Consider the following 15,274-nt stretch of genomic DNA (forward strand, 5'->3'; position numbering starts at 1 on the left):
CCCTGCAAGAACGGCAATGGGCGGGTAGATTCAGGCATGAGTCTGATGCGTTTCCCAAACTTCGTTCATGTTCCCTGGCACTGTTTTCCACCGCCGCATCACCATCATTTATATACCGCGACCTTCCTCCTCCCCTTGCCGGCGCACATTTTTTGGGCAACCTGAATTTGCAACGATCTCATGAAATGTGTTGCGCCTGATTCCGGCTATTTCCACTCTTTCTTCTTTGCAACGCTCTTGCCGTCTTTGATGAGCTGATCAACTGTCTCCTTTCCTGCATCGGTGCCTCCGGCTGTACCCGAGGGCGACCACTCCGAGGCTATATTTTCAATGCCTGCCTATCCTTAATCCTTTAACGTCCAGTATCGTGAATGCGTAACTCACCAAATCATTTTCACCTCGGTCAGCATGTTCCCAGCAGGCAGCGGTTTTTGATAAAAATGGTTTTGGCCCTTTCTCGCGCCGTTCCAAAACTGCAAGGGACGTCCGTCAAAACGCGACATTCCGCGGCGGCGTACCACGCGACAGTCTGCGCCGCCTGCGCTACGGCTCTCCCCACAAGCGCAGTTTTCGAATGGCGTCAGAAATGGCCAAATTTGTTGAGTCACAGCAGCGACGGTAATCGTGTTTTTGAAATTCTAAAAAATGATATGGCCATTACTAACGGCCGGCTGACTGATTGCAGTCAGGCGCCTATCGATAATAGTTAAGAAGTTAGATATAGAATTTAGTCAATCACTTTACTGTTAACACGATTCGCCAGTTTTTTGACGTCTGCCAACAGTGGTGGTACTATGCCGCAAAACGTACTCTTTACCTCAACAACCCCATCTTAAAAAGATTAGTGGCCGGCTTCTCCTAAGGACCTGGCATATGTATGAATGTGGAGGGCAGAAGAGTGGCGGGCGCGTAGGCTTGCCTTGAAGGGAAGGTCCAGATGAGGTGGCGTATGTCGAAGTTGGAGTCAGCAGGGCAAATTGGGGAAGCCGGCCCTAATTCGGCGCCATCGACTCAGGATGTCCGGCGTGCAGGCTGCACAGGTTTGCGCGTGTGAGCGAGAATCTGGGCCGGACGAGGGAGGCCAGCTATTGACGCCGAACGAAACACAATGATTCAACAAGAGATGGCGCCACATACCACCAAACACTGATCCTTCGGCTCTCACAGACTTGAGCAGAAAAAAAAAAAAGGTTGCTTCTCACTTCCGGTTTCCCCCAAATGACGTCACGCCGTACTTCTGCTTTGCCCACGGCACTGTGCTGGGTCTCGTTGCTGTGAGCCTTAGCTCGAAATGAGAAAGAGAGAAAAAAAATCGTTTTTTTACATGTGACCCCTTGCACAACTTAAAACATTTTAAAGTCAATACCGTATTTAACATATGACAAGTAAACCTATCATGATTTATTTGTATGGTAACCGGATAAACTCGCGCACATATCTGGCAATTAGAAAATACGCCCCGCCCCGAGATGTTCTTGAAGCAAGGAGCGCCGTGAATGATTTGGAGTTTGGTATTGGGGGTTAACGGCCCAAAGCGGTACGTAGGCTTTGAAGAACGCCGTAGTGGAAGGCTCCGCATTAATTTGACCACTTGTCGCACAGCGCATGAGTGTCTTGCATTTCGCCTCGTGTCCGTGGACATCTGAACTCCTGAAGCGTCTCTGTTTGTTGGCACCTTTCATTGCTACTTCTTGTGACGACGCCTTTAGCCTAAAATTCATTTGCTTTTAGGTACTTGTGCTCCGGCTTACACAGGCCCCCTCCCCCATTGCTATTCTACAAGCTTCCAGCCTGTACCTAATCTCTCTACACTGACCACGGGACAAGGGAAGGGGTGATGGCTAATGGAGAGAAAGGCTGACTGTGGGCTAAAATTCCTGAGATAATTGGCGGCTATAAAGCTTGCAATGCTTTTTTCAGCAGTGACAGCATGCGAAAAAACTGTGCTGCATTTGCACTTGCTTCCAGCACTAACTCACAGTATAGAGGGATGAATGATAAGGCGTGTTTATCGGCGCGCAGAAAAGGGAATTTTCAAAGGACCAAAATTTCTCTCCGTAACCCTTGCAGAGGTTGGGACAATTTCTGTTTAAAAAAAAAAATGGGGGGGGGGGGGGTGTTCTTTTACGCCTAGACGGTTTTACAGGCCCCAGGAAACATACTATAGTCGGATACAAGGCAAGAATACCGCGGCGAATGCTCCTCAAAGGAGGCCTTCCAGCCAATATGCGTCATCAGTGAAGCTCCGCCAACATTCACGAGTGCCGCACAGAATTTTTCCACGACAAAAAAAGTAGTCTACTGTTAAAAACTTTTCTTGTTACCTAAACAAGAAGCTATTCACACGAAAAAAATTTTTTAGCTCAAAAATTTTAATACCAGGCTTGTTTAGTAAAGTCAAACATTAAAAAGCTGATTTTGTTTACTCTTGTGATTGGCTAGCGGTATAATAGAGGATGCCGCGTACCTTGGCTCAGTGTTACCAACTGCTGTTTTTTTTTTTTAAGTTGAATCATTTTTTTTTTATATAGACAGGAAAGCGACGGAGACGATCCTTTGTCCTCGGGCCGTGGGGGAATGGGTTTTGTTAGTTGTTCAGGCCAGGGGAAGGGAGGGGTGAAAGGGGGAAACTGGAGAGAGGGGGCGGAGTCGCTAGAGCTGAGGAACCCACTCCCCACGGCACGGGGACAAAGGTCCATCTTCTTCCCTTTCCTGCCTAACTTCTGCTGCATTGCTATAAAAAGTTGTCCGCAGATATAGCGCGAAATCGAGGTGACTGGCAAGTGCATCCGTGAAACAGGAATAACCGCGATGTCTTGACATCAAGCACGCCATTGGCTGGAGAGTCTCATTCTGAGGGATACTTGCCGCTGCCTTCTTGAATTGTATCCTACTATAGTTGTGCAACGTTAACGAGGCACTTAATTTTTCTACAGGCGTGTACATAATTTCGTGCAAAATGCTAACATTGTTTCAAAATTGTGACATTGAAACATTAGGATGGAAACACTGGTGTTCGAGGGATCGGGGATCTGATATATTTTCTTTTTCGTAGGCGCATATGATGCTATATACCCAGAAAAAATTTATTTAGTTACGAGTGACAAAATCTGTCCTAGAGACAATGTCGAAGGACGCGATGGCGAGCTCAATGTTATGAGGAACAGTGTTAGCTCCGTTCACTAGCAAACATAAAAGAGCTCCCAAGTTGTGACATGAAGAGTGCTAAATTCGCCTGAAGCAAAGGAATCACGGTTAGGTATAGCACACTCCGAGCAAAAACCACGAATTAACAACTGTGTACACAAGCGCATGCGTAAATGGCCTCTGAATGTTGCTTTTGTGAACCGAGGCCTAAGAATACTCGAGGGGTTCCGCAGGCGCGCTGCCTATCAGCGTTGATAACTATCTGGCTGGATCTGTTCCTCATCGAAACAGATTTCACACCAATGCTCATGCAGGCGATATATATTAAGAAGTAATTACATTATTCATTTATTTACTTTTAATGCACAGAGGCCGGTTAAGAAACTAGTGTCTTTCTTTCTAACATGGAATGAATGACGTATCACAAAGACAAGCGTTATTGTAAGTAGTTGTATTTGAAGAAAAATGTTTTAATACAGTAGCGTCGCTTGTTGTGGCTGCCAAGGCATGAAGTTGCCAGGATGTAAATGTGTTCCGAAAATAAGTTGGTGCAACGATATGGTACACTTAGTTTTGTGACGAGACAAGAGATCACAGTAAGGGATTATATGTAGCACGGGAAAGAAGCTTATTATTAGCAGTGGTACATTCTGGCGGAAAACGATAACGGATACATACAGCGTTGTAAGTTGAACCCCGCATATGCCGCACATGCAAGTTCCAGGCTCCAGCTAAAGAGAGGAAAAGGGAGAGAAAGCTCTTCAATGGAGAAGCACAGAATTTAGCGAGCGAGTAAAAACTTCCGCCATGCTCAGGGGGCGGCCTTTGGGGGAAGCAAGATGATAAGAGAAGGGTACAGAAAATAGTTAAAGAAAAGTAAGATAGACATAATGCTCCCCAACACCTGTGCGTCAGAAGGTCGGTCATATTTATTAGGTGGCTGATCATTTCTTTTCTCCATCGGTTCGCAAAAGTAAAAGTGCTCACTGTGTTCGCCAACAGCAATCATGCCGTTGACTCTGTTCTTTTCCACGCTCAGGAGCCCACTTTGAGGCTGAAGTGACAATACGTGTCCCAATAACGAAGAGTTCTGTCCTATCATGTCCTTCACATGATAGCACAATATACTTATGAGTATTGTTGCAAGATTATACTGAGGCGTTTTGTTGTAATTTTATCTCCAGAGGTGCCTCACAACGCAAGACTGGACAACCAAGAGTAGTTCTGACCTAATTCTGAGGCCTCCTGCGCGGCCTAAAAATAGCAGCCTTAAAAGAACAATTCAGAACAGAGCAAAGAGCCGCGAATCGGTAGATGTTCGATAAGCACTACGCGTGCGGATAACAAAGGAGCAGCATGGGTCAAACAGCAAAACTAATCTCGAAGACATTCTAGCTAAAAATAAACAGAAAAGAAACTGAGCTTGAGCACGACATCCGACGCACACCAGACAAAAGATGGACTGAACACCTAACGTAGTGAGTACCTAGAGACAGTACCAGAAGCAGATGACAAAGAACTATGTGCAGGGAGCGAAAGAAAAGCATTTGAGGGCCCAAGAACAATTGATTCAGACGCGGACAAGAAGAGACGGAGAGCAATGGGGATGATATTCTTCCTATATCGGACATGATACGGCTCCCAGTGTTGATGACGCTGATGATAATGACTTCGTCACATTTCATAGTCGGCTTGGTAGGCTTGCGCTATTTCTCTTGAGGTTATTGTCCCCTATTGCAATCTCTTCTTATCATTGTTAGGTGCGGATAGAGCTCGCTAATGCAGTTTGGTTTAGATTTATAACTACTGAAGGAAATCGAGTAATCGAGGAAGTCCTAAGAGAAATATACGCCGGCTGTCTTGACCAATCGCCCCTGCTGGGGCTCGGTGCCATTAGTGAGTAGTGCAGAAGAAAGAGAACCAGAGGGGCTAACCGAGGAGGTCTGGACAAGAAATAACCCGGCAAGACGGCAACCAGACGCGTAAATATATGCTCTCAATCTCTGTTCCGTTCATCCTGGCGTCGTGGGCCAGGCGCGAAAATAAGTCCTCGTGTGCTTACGCAACTGGCACTTTATCCACAGGGAGGGTTGTGCGTTGAGTTCCTTTTATTCGACTTTTTTTGTTTGCTATTTATTATTTACTTTTCCTACTTTGGCATCCCCAACCATAGTTCCTTTTTCTACGACCATTCGGTTACTTAGCACTCGGGTGAGCAAGGAAACATTTTCTAAGAGTAAAACATCCAACTAGGGTCAATCACCCGACATTAGTACGTGCAGTTGTAGAAAAAAAAAATCGACTTCGAGAAACGGTGCAGGGTGCTGTGGGAAAGTCTGCGTGGGAGTCATAGGAAAAGGACATGACTGGGCCTCCACGCTTGACGTATATCTGGCGGCTAGCACATGAGGGGAACGGCCGAGCCAGAGCCGCTAAGTTGGAGCCGCATGCTCTGAAGTGGCGCCATCCGCTGGCACGGCGCGGCACCTCGAACCGCGCTAACTGCTATCCGTGAGTTTACCCCGAAAACACTACTTTTTAGTGCTGGTACATCCATCCATCGATTAATGCGCCTATGTATCCGTCCACCCAAACACCCATCCACCATATGTCCTACTGACCACCTTCTCGTCCGTTTATCTGGGCTGGCGTGGTCTGTTCTGCTGTGTGCTGGTCAGGTCCGATTGTGCGTCCCGAGTTCGTCCGCATGTCCGTGCGTCTGTCTTGTTTGTTTTGTATATGGTCTACTCCTACGTCTTACTTTAAACTCCTTGATTATAGTTACGTCATTTGCTTCGATCGTATAGTGCCGTTTCCTGTGAGTTCCTACTATTAGACACTATCTGCTTTTTTCTTGGTACTTTTATGAAATTTGGCGTTATCGGTGTCTCATTGCTGCGCCACCGCACATCTCTGCCTCGGAACATTCAATATGAGGTAAAGGCAGTGTTGTTCAAAGGGCAATGAATGTCAAAGTAAGAAAGGAAATAAAAATTCTAACCTGAGCGAACGAGGCAAAATAGTGCGTTTTAAAGACATATTCAGATCAATAGCTGCAAAGATGCTATTTTCCCTTGTCTTTCTTTATTGCACTTCGGAGTGGTGTTATGAATCAAAATGTCATGCACGGCAATATTAAGACAGCCAAATGAATGCGCACCCTATATAATGTAGAGCGAAAAAAAAAAACGCTTTCGCAGCAAGCATCACCAAAGTTTGCAGGCGAAGGAGAAGTCAGGCTTATGGTGAGCATTTTTACTTTCATTTAATTTTAAGAGCTCTCCCTGACATATATATGTTAGGCGTATCAAGTAGGGTAATCCGCACGGTGTCGGTAGCTTTAGCCAAGCGTAAGCTATAAGCAAAATTATCGTGCAAATAATTTAGGGCGAATGAAATTTATGACGCGCTCCTAGTGCTTTTCGGTCGTATCCAAGATAATTTTCTCTTCATCCTTGAATTCAGCGCGTGGCTTTTTAAGGCTATTTAATGTACTTAATAAGTGCTGAAAACGCGCCAGAAGCTTAGATTTGTGTATATACATGAAAATAAAGAGCCAAGGTAAGTTTTCCAGAGATGCCATTATTGCGAAACCTTTTTTTCTCATGCTCTTATTAAGGTGCGCGAGGCACTTTAGAGACGTGGTGTTGCAGCCGCTCATTCGCACGCATAGTATTTGAAGTGACCACAAAGTGACTAGGATTAGTCGGCGTTACAGGCGCTGTCATGCGCGCTGCGCCCGAACTGAGCGCTCATATCGCGTAAAGAGAGAAGAAGCCTTAATGCGAATAAGGTGAAGGGATCGGGAAAACGCTCCATGTGCTCCCTCTACGGCTTGGGAAAGCACCCGAGTGAAGGGGATATCTTCCAGAAAAGCAGGTTTTGGTTTTTCTTTGCGGAGTCTGCGACTTTGACTTGCAAGTTTTCAAGCAAGCCCGGCAGGCTATGCGCGAGTGAAATTACCTTCCCTAATTAGGTGCTAAATTAGCGAAAGAATGTAGTCTTACCTTTAGGAGACGACCGTTTAGGATATTCCGATAGTCTTATCGACACATCACGTACGTATTTGTCTTTTCCGGAAGTTACGTCAGAAGCCTGCTAAACGTGCGTCCGTCCACTTCAGCCTGAAACATTGCACAGATAGTGGTAACGACTGTATCGTACATGATACGCATGCGCTGTGTGTACCAGCCACCTTCCTTATCGCCCGCTGCCGATGTCGCCGACATGTGCCGGCTTCGGGGAGCGTCTGTAAGAACGAACCGCTACTATCAATAAACGTTCATTTTGTTTTGGCATGTCCTGACTATTACAACGGGTGGTTAGGGTAAACAGTCAGAAGGGCACATTCTGCATCAGCGGCATATATCGCGTCCGTGCAGCGTCAGAAAACCGAAGAAATATGAAAACACAGTAATAACGGAATAGAGAAATTTAAAAGATGACCTGAAACAGCATGAAATGAAAAGTGCTTTAAATACTGCAAGATGAAAGGCGGTGGAAGAAAAACGGGGTCACAGACGCACACTCATTCCCGCATCGTGCAAAAAAAGGGGGGGGGGGGGGGGGGCAGCGCTGCTGTAAAAGCAGGTTCCCTAAACGAGGAAGAACTGATTCGCACAGACTTGTGCATGGAACTTCTTCCGGGCTGAAAGCCTGAAAGCAGTAAACATATAATCTGTCTTTGTCAGATGAGCAAACACAAACCACGCTTTGTAGCGTCTCGACAATATCCGCACGCCTGACACGAGTCGTCATTCGCTACAGGCGAGTCTGTAAGTGCCGCAGCCGAGGCATATATATGGCTCGCAACAAAGAAGCTTCTGCTCTTGTGCTATCCGTTCGCACGGGCGTCGAAGCTCGTTGTTGTGCCCGCTATGTACCGCCTTGTTTCCGTATAGGGTCGTAAACGTGCGGATGGGGGGCCATCCTGCTGCGCACTTGCAGCTAGAGAGTCTTCACAGTCGTTGCCTTGCAAACCTACGAGCGATAGTAAGCCCGAGTCATCAACGAGGCGACGTAAGTCGGGGGTACTTCTGGTAAACGGGAATGGGGTCGCAGTATTGTGGACCTATGCAAATGCAGCTTGAGAATAGTAGAGGATTGCTGCTCGCTATGCTAAGGTTTCGGGAACATACTGCGTAGTGCCAGTATTTGTGACTGGGTTCAGCTTGATTTTGGGCAGGTTGCATTAATCCGCGACATTAAATTTTGTTTACTTCCTGTGCTTGTGTTAACAGCGATATGCATTGGTTGTTGAAAAGAGAAACAATGGCCAGCTTAATGAAAGCAGAACAAAGCACTTTATAAAAAGTACGCTAGACGGCAGAAGTGAATGATTACGGATGCAATATTGTTCGACTTTATAAAGTTTGCTTATACCAGGTGTTTCACCTAAGATGTTCCGAAATTTTTAAAGATATGCTTTTTGATTTAGAAGCGCGCTTTTTCCTGCATAGCCTTGTCAGCGATGAATACAGCTAAGACGTGCTAACTAGTGGGCTGATTGACTAATACTGGGTAGTTAACTTTATAACTATTACACTTCGTCTCCTTATTTATTGAGAGGCGTGTGGCCCACTTTAAGTACTATCCATATCAGTTTTTAGAATCTCAAAACGCGGTTACCCTCGGCGCTGTGGCCCAACAGATTTTGGCTATTTCGACAGGTTACATTAACTGGAAGGGTTGCTTTGCCTGCAAGCTTCTCGAAAGCGCGATGTAGGCAGAATTCGTTGGAACACAGCGTCTAGGGTAGTTGCCATCACGAAATTCTAAAAACTGGTATGGGTATTACTTACGGTGGGCTACAAGCCTCTCAATAAATAAGGAGGCTAACAGTAATAGTGAAAAACTTTAATCAGTATTAGTTAACCAGCCCACTAGTGAGCATGTCCTAGCTTTATTCCGATGCGCTACATCTCTGGCAATGCTATGCCGAAAAAAGCTGTATTCTAACTGAAAAAACCTATCTTAAAATTTGCAGAACATCTTAGGTGAAACACCCGGTATTCAAGTAAAGTTCATGCCACGACGCTTCACTGAATGCGTCGAAGCATAATGTAATAATAATGATGAACCCAAGCGTTTGTCAGCAGTATTCGTAATATTTAGTGTACGTAGTTTATATAATATTGTTAAGTTTGAACAGTTTGAACGGGTGAGAGCTAGTGGGTAACTGACATGAGGTACCGCAACGCAAAACAAAGGAATAAAACATGAGCGTTCATGTTTTGTCGCTTCTTTGTTTTTCACTATGGAACCTCGTGTGAACAGTGTAACTAATACAAATTGGTAGGGTTGTGCATAGTAGACACGTATAGTGCATGCGCGTTTTTACATTCCTTTTCCCGCTTGTTTAACTTCCATTCGAGTCCAATTTTTTAACTCTTTAATCAAACATGCTTTCTTACGCATTGTAGCGTCTCGCTGCTGTATAGTATACGGTTTCCTTGGTTGGAATATATATATATATATATATATATATATATATATATATATATATATATATATATATATATATATATATATATATATATGTATATGTATGAAGGAAGTCAACGGTCAGTGAAACCAAGGAACACATAGGAGAACGCTTATTTTTATTATTTGTATTGTTGATCAGTGGTTCAATAGCAATTTAATTTTTTTACCTGAATATTACTGATTATAAAGTAGATAGAAAGAATACCACTTGCCGCTGGTGTAATCCGAACACGCGACCTCCACATGTCGCGTACAGTGCTCTACCAACTGAGCTACGGCGATAGCTGTCCAACCTTCATCTTTGGAGTGAACTTATGTTGCGTAGAGGCTAACAAAAAGAGTTCATCTTAAATTGAGGACAACGCGGCTAGCTATGGAAATGGATGTGATATAGGTGTAACGTTAAGGGACAGGAAGCGGGCGGAGTGGGTGAGGGAACAAACGAGGGTTAATGACATCCTAGTCAAAATCAAGAGGAATAAATGGGCGTGGGCAGGGCATGCAATGCGAAGACAAGATAATCGATGGTCGCTAAGGGTAACTGGCGGGATACCAAGAGAAGGAAAGCGTAGCAGGGGGCAGCAGAAAGTTAGATTGGCGGATGAGACGAAGTTTGTGGGGAAAAGGTGGCCGTAGCTGGCGCAGGACAGGGTTAATTGGAAAGATATGGGAGAGGCCCTTGTCCTATAGTGGACTCAGACAATCAGGCTGATGGTGATGATGATGCGTGTAACCTAATTTAGAGAGTGTTCATGAGCGCCAACCTCAACCATAGCGGTGGACATGGAATGTCCGTTATTACCGCAAGTTTCACGTGGGACGAGACCGAATGGTGAGGACGGGAGTTGTGCGAGAACCCTGTTATGCTACCTATGGCGTCTAGACTACCAGGACCGAGGCCTTCGTTACGCTATTTTGCAGACAAGGGTAGGGAAATGAGAGGCTCCTTATTAAACCAAGAAAAGCAAAGTAGAATGTTTATTTTATACTTGTGGTGTCGATCAATGGAAAGTTAGTAATGTAACCATTTATATTTAACAGTCACATTCAACGTGGCACTTGCGGTGAATCTGCCACTTTCGATGATTTGATGCAACAGGCAAATTATGAATTAGCGAAGTCATTTTGGTGCAAGCGAAGTAGCTAAAAGACTCAACACAGGGCAGAGAAGGACACAGGACTGCATCCGACTAGAACTTTGCTTTGCTGTTCTTTTGTACCAGTCTTCCGTCTTTCGAGCTGGTTTACGTCTACCAGAATTATGCACCAGTTAGCTCGTCCTTCATCTCTGTTGCTTGAATGCTCAAGACAACAACAACAACAAAAACAAACTAAGGCAATTAAATAAAACTAGAACAATAACAATATTCCAAGAACCTTATCTGGTTGTTAATGTCATGAGTGGCTTTCCTTCGTCATCATCAGCCTGACTATGCCCACTGCAGGCCAAAGGCCTGTCCCATATCTCTCCCATTAACCCTGTCCTGCGCCAGCTGCGGCCATCCTATCCCCGCAGACTTCTTAATCTCATCCACCCACTTAAATTTCTGTCGCCCCCTGCTACCCTTGTAGTCTGGAATGCAGTCTGTTACCGTTGAGGACCATGCGTCTCGGTTAATTTTCTCCAGTAACGATTCGTACGCAGAAGCATATTTATATTATAGGTATATTAGATACCTGCCTTCGAATGCATTACAACAAAAAAACAAGGAGGAGAGGGGGGGGGGGGGGGGGTATACAAAGGTTAACACAACTTGAAACACAAATTTCACACACTCAAAGCAGAAAGCTTCAACAGATCGAACTTGAACAACATTCGATGGCAGACGGTTCCAGTATATCAAGTTGCTTGCACTTCTGTGATGTAACAAATGTTAGAAAAGCTCTCTTTCAGAAGTTAGAGCCAAAAAAATATAGACGGCGTTGCGCAGGCATCGCGACTCTTTTACCTCGTTATTTACCGCGCCCCGTTAAGCACCAACGGTTTGGGCCGCAATTTGTCAAAGTATATATGCGAACCGCAGCCTCGGGGTTGTCGCAGTTATGCGGCCAGATGTAACGATCAAGCGGCACACAAACGTTACTTCCTGTTGGCTTAATGCGAACGTCTCGTTCTCTTATCGCGCAGTCGTTCACTGTGGTGCGCCAGGCAGCAGCGGTCCGCACCGAATATATGCATCCCCTGAAAGTTTTAGCGCAACCGCCTATCCATAATTCTTCCCGCAGAGCAGTCCCCCTTTTCTTGCTGCGTTTCTTTGAGGCTTACTTTCGTCATCTCTCGCGTGTGGAAAGGGAGACACTAAATGTTCCGATCGGGTTCAGTGCGCGGCCCCGCCTACGTCATGACTCACAGCGACACGAGCGCGACCAACAGCCACCTCTAAGCCAATAAAAGCCAATGACTTGGACGCGAAACAACAACAGACTCGGTGCGTGGGCCGCGGCCGCCGCATTGATCTGGCGCGGAGTGAGTCACGCGGCCAGTTTCCTGGGTCGGACGAGCGCTTTTCGTTTTGCTCTTGCGCCAGACTGCTGGGCTCTCCGCTTCGTCAACGCCGTGACAGTACGAGACCGCGTCATGGAAAATTCGCTCCCTGGCAGAGAGAGATGACCGTCTCGCCCGCCGTCCCCGGGCGTAGTCGGCCGCAAAGCGGACCTGAAGTCGCCGGTAGTAGTACCTTCCGGTGGAAGCCACCGGCGACCACTCGGGGCCATTAACCCTAACCACGGAGCTCCATCACTACTATGTTCGCGTGTTTCGCTGGGTCTGAGAAAGCCCACCCAGTGCCGATAACCTCAACGGTCGCCGTAAATGCGCTAACCGTGGGCGGTCTGCATATACGCAGGCAGCTGCAAGGCTCGTCAACCATGCATATGACACGAAAGTCTCGGTTCTCGCAATGCGAAGTTCAGAAAGCTCAGGGGAACAGCGCCGCGAAAATACTTTCGAATGCTTCTGTGATATTCAAGCATGAGGGGTTTGAATGAGGTGAAACATTTTCGCGCTCATTGGCTGGACTCTCTACTGGGAAAGAAATAACAAACCTGTGCAGGAAACGGTCGGCGCGACCTGAAAAAAAAAAAAAAAAAAAACTAGCTTCGGATTTGTACTGAAGAGAGACAGGGAGGGGGGGGGGGGGGCTGCATGAAGAAAACTAGAAATAATACAATGACACGCCAAAATGCTCTCGCTCTCCGCCCGCACAGCGGCATCATAAATCCGCCCGAGCCCAATAGTATGCGTCAGCTAGGTCGTGAGCGGCGTTACCCCGTTTCGGGTGGCGAGTGTCGCCGTGGCGGGGACTGCGCGATGACAGGCAGCACCAGCGAGTTGAAAGCGGCGGCGGCGCCCGCTGGTCCCCCCTGCCGACTGCGGTGGCAGTGCGCGCGCGGTGCAACAGCGCCATTTGCGCGAGTGTTTTCCCCGCGTGCCGCTGCCATTCCGTGAATGGACGTTGATAGCGTGGACAGAGGTGGGCCCCCCTCTCGCCGGATAGTTTACGTGCGCCCAAGTGCTCGAGGCCCTTTTCTGTTTTGCGCATACCAAGAATACTGAGCCCAAGAATTCGTCCCCGTGGAAAAGGAGCCGCTCTCTTAGGGCCGCCATTCCGAAACGAAGGCCTTATCTTTGAGGCGAAACCATCAAAAGACATCGGCCTCACTCTCTCGTCTTCCCACGGCTGTCAAGACAACGCGCTTCGTAAAGGGGACCTGCGGATGACTAGTGCGCATCTTCCCGGCGCTTGTTTGTTTTTGTATCCACCCCTGCCGGCTGTCTGGGACCCCCTCCCTCCTGCGCGTCTTTATCTCGCCGAGGAGGAGGGGGCACGTCAGCCGCCGGCACCCACAGCCAAACCTTTCTTCCTTCCCCGAGGGGGCCGCGTCTACATTAGCAACGACAGAATGCCGGTCGTGCGCGGCATAAAAACGATGGCTTTTAATCAGCGCGCTCATTCTCCTCAAACTCTTGGGAGGCCGCGCACTGTGCGCCCGAGTGCGAAGATTAATTTGTGGTTATGTGCCGGGTCATTGGGATTGTGTGCCGCTGATGATCGCGCTGAAGCCACCCAGCGGTTTTGGTACACTGCACTTGGTGTCAACAAGCATGCGCGCGCTACGAAGGGAGGCGCAAGGATGTGGGGCGAAATGAGGGCAGGAGAGATTACGGTCTGTTAATAAGTGCAGACTAGCAATGAATTTACTAGTTACGAAATTTACTGTTAAGAAAACTTGTGAACGCTGTTGTGGAGCATTCTGAGAGGTTTCTCTCGGGAGGGCTGTTCTTGACGAGATTTGGTGGAACAGTGGTGTATCATCATCCCGCATATATTTTTCTTTTCTCTCTCCTATACTCGCTGAAAGCCTCTGCGCTATATACCTATATTTGTAAGTTTATGTTTGTACCACGCGTTGCGGAGAATATACGTCCTTCAAATCCTATGAAATTACAGGAGCTCCACAACACAGTCTTTTTCTCTTTTTTCGTGTCCTTGTCTGTGAACGAGCTCAGGAACGAAATTTTACAGCTTTATGAGTAAGCTCTCCCTATTTCACACGGGTTTCGATGATTTTGTTTTTTCATTTTTTTACAAGGACACCGAGGCCATTTGTTCGATAGCCAAGTAAAATAAGTGGTGTGTTCAACGGGAGTATAACACATCAACCAACCGATCAATCAGTCAGCCACGTGCCTGCGCAAGCCCCGTGCTGAACTCGGGATGAAAATGGGCCGGCAATGGCCGCACTTGTCATTTTGTGACTCCTTCCAATGACTAAAAAAAAGAATAAAAGTACTTCTCTTCAATGCCAAGTTCAGTATACTCTTGATATCTTGCTGCTTCCGCTCTAGCACCCCAGGGATGGGCTCTGCCAGAAGCGAATAAACACTTTGGAATTAACTAAGATTAAAAAAAAACATCCCTCAAGCGTTTCAACCTTCTATCAGGTGCAGTCAAAGTAAACAAAATGTAGTCCTCTGGCAGAAATACGTAATTTATTGCCGTTAACATGTATAGGAACGGAAAACCAGATCTGAATTCGGAGCTTCTACTCGACTCATTATGTATTGATTTGTTTTTGCAAAGTTTCAGCTTAAATTGCAGTTTCTCCATGACGTTCGCAATGTTTCGGTTTCAGAGGTAGTCGCTTGTGGCGTGAGGCTGCAAAAGAATGACAGCAAAAAGGGACCCGGCGTGCAACCCCAGACGAGACAGGAACTCGTCTAGACAGGAACCACTATGCGCCGCTCTTGAGCCCAGACGACTGAAGGCGGCCGAGCCTTGACCATCGCGTGAAAAGCGAAAAGTAAGGATAGAGGATAGAGCCGGATATGGAGAAAAATAAGTGCGAAAGGGAGCGCCACACATTCTGTAATACCACCATCGATATCGCTGAGCGAGTTTTGTGTTCACGCCAGTCAAGTTTGTGGCGCAAGCAGATCTAACCCAGCGCGAGTTTGCTCGCGTCAGGCATGCGATTTCACCACGTTGCCGAACCGTCACGTTACACAGCAACCGATGCCATCGACCTGCGACAGTACTTACCCGGCGTATACAGCGCTCAGTGGCCATCCGTCCGTGGCGTAGACGTGGATGAAGACTGGAAGTCTGGACCATGTCTATAGTTTACAAAGCCCTCGTGG

This window comes from Amblyomma mixtum, chromosome 3, assembly GCF_055824585.1.
Source record: "Amblyomma mixtum isolate Tamu chromosome 3, ASM5582458v1, whole genome shotgun sequence".
Taxonomy (NCBI): domain Eukaryota; kingdom Metazoa; phylum Arthropoda; class Arachnida; order Ixodida; family Ixodidae; genus Amblyomma; species Amblyomma mixtum.